Source organism: Protopterus annectens, chromosome 3.part0 (genome assembly GCF_019279795.1).
Source record: "Protopterus annectens isolate FY-2018-M chromosome 3.part0, PAN1.0, whole genome shotgun sequence".
Taxonomy (NCBI): domain Eukaryota; kingdom Metazoa; phylum Chordata; order Ceratodontiformes; family Protopteridae; genus Protopterus; species Protopterus annectens.
Genome location: NC_056731.1, coordinates 1,580,546,767 through 1,580,549,103, shown reverse-complemented (window position 1 = coordinate 1,580,549,103; position 2,337 = coordinate 1,580,546,767).

Genomic DNA, 2,337 nt, shown 5'->3' with positions numbered 1-2,337 from the left:
CCCACTGTCTTGATTTCAATGGCTTCTTCTTCTTCAGTCTTTTCAGGATGATTCACTGTCAGTTAAATGCTAAGTTAGATTATAAGGTCCTTACATTTTGCTTTGATGGATATCCTAAATTTTTAATGGATCATATTTTTCACTGTAGTCCTCTCTCAGAAAATAGCTTATTGGAAAAGTGTTAGATAAAGATGACAGGGAAACTGCAGCTTCTGACAAGCATAGTTAGAGCAGAGATAATTATTGGGATCACAGTTTAATTATGGGGCCTAGAGATATCAATACACAATGATGTGACATTAAGGAGATGTGGAGTTCCATGTTGTTACTGATATTGCTTTGGTACAGACTTAATACCTTAAGTTTTATCTTAAATTTCCTTTTCAGTGACTATAGCATCATGGGGGTAGAATTCTTTTTTTTACTTTCACAAGAGAAATCATTTATTTTTGTAGTCCATAATTCTCTGCCACCAATAAGGTGGCAAGAGTCTAGGGAAAGGGTCAGGTACTTAGTGTGCCATCTTGCAGAGGGCATGGAATGTTTTATGAAGGTCTAACAGCTTACAAGCCATCAATTAACTGATCATTGTCATGATTCATTGGTAGGTAGCTTGTAAGCAGTCTGTCAAACTATCCTGTTAAAAAAAGGCAGAACAAATAGACATACAGTTTGTATGGCATCTACCATTGATCACAGCTGCATTTGCTTAATGGCAGCTAGAAAATTATCAAACTGTTCTTAAAAAATTGGAGACTAATACAGAAGTTTCCATGAAATAGTGGCTGTGCATAGTATAAACTGGATGTGTATATCAAGAATATTCATTGTCAAAAGTTCAGACTCCAAAGTCTGAATTTTCTACATGTTGAGCCATTATCATTGTATTTTACATAACACGTAGTATAGGCATTCTGCTTCAGCAAGCCTAATGTAGGATGCAGTTGTGAACACTTATAGACAGTATGGATAGGCAGCATATGGAAGTACTGCCTAGAGTTCCAAATTCCCTTGCTATAGAACAAAGGCCCATCCTCCTGTGCACCTTGAATATTTGTTTATAAGATACTATTCCTCATTTTGAGCATCCCACTATCTTGATTTGAATGGTTTCTTCTTCATTCTTTGGAGGATGTTTCACTGTCAGTAAAAAGTTTTAAAAGTTTGACAGTTTACAGTCTGTCATATTCTTATTATAAACTTATAAAATGTTGCTAGAATAACATGTTTTGCGTTAATATTCATTTTCTGAAGGATAAAGAATCTGAATATCAAATATCTGTCATTACTTAGTGACTTCAGTGCTTAGTGATTTGCAAACAAACATACATTTTTTGAGGGACAGACAAACATAAGAGGAAAAGATCTGGATAGTCAGCAAAGTTCTGGCAACTGAGAGGTATAGATATATTTCTACTAGGAAAATGTATGTTCCATTTCCTCTTAAATTTTCTATTCTCTCTCTGGGCCCTTACCAGTCTGACCACCTTATCCTTTTGGTGCTAAACTGGGATATTTGTTTCCTCATCCTGTGTAACTGTAACACCTCACATCACCCACTATTTGCAATCAAAATTTGTCTGAGTGGATCCCTCATGTATTCTATGTTTGGTAGTAAGGGTAACAGCTTGCCACCTACAGGTTGTCATCCTTTGCTGATTCAGAGTTTTTGATGAACCTAAAGTCCTTGCCTGTTGGCTGGTGAGCATGGCATAGTGTTCTGCTGCTCTAAGGCCAGCGAAGGAGTGTTGCCCTTCTCACCCATGCTACACAGCTGGGATGCAGGCATTGCTACACAGCTGGAGTTCAAGCACTTCTTGCATAGACTTACTCTCCTAAGCCACTTGGTGCTTGAGTGCACATCAGAGCTTCTCCAAATGGAATGGCCATCCTTTTCTAGCTAGCTCCTCCAGTCCCCAAGTCACTAATTGAATCCAAGTGATTCAAGAAGCAGTCAGGTTTTATACATCTCCATCACTCACTTCCTATTTTTACTTAGAGTTGTCTTTTACTCATATTATTGAAAACAACACAACCTCAGGCTAGAGCTGTAGCACAGAGGGATGTTTTCCTGACCGCAGCACTCCTGACCTGTGTTCAGCTAGTGAGCTCAGGCACTGGAGCTTGGTGGGAAGAGTGGGTGGGAGTGTTTCAGCTGACCCATCCGAGGGGGTGGGATGTTTGCTGGCCTTCTACCTAGTTGCACCCTAGTAGAGGTAAGGAGCAAGCACTATGACAGTCAGAGAAGAGACATTCTAGCCTAGCAAGCAGTGCCTTGTACAGTATTTTGGTGTGTGTTGTTAGAATATAGTAAAGGGTTAAAACTTTCTTAGTTGA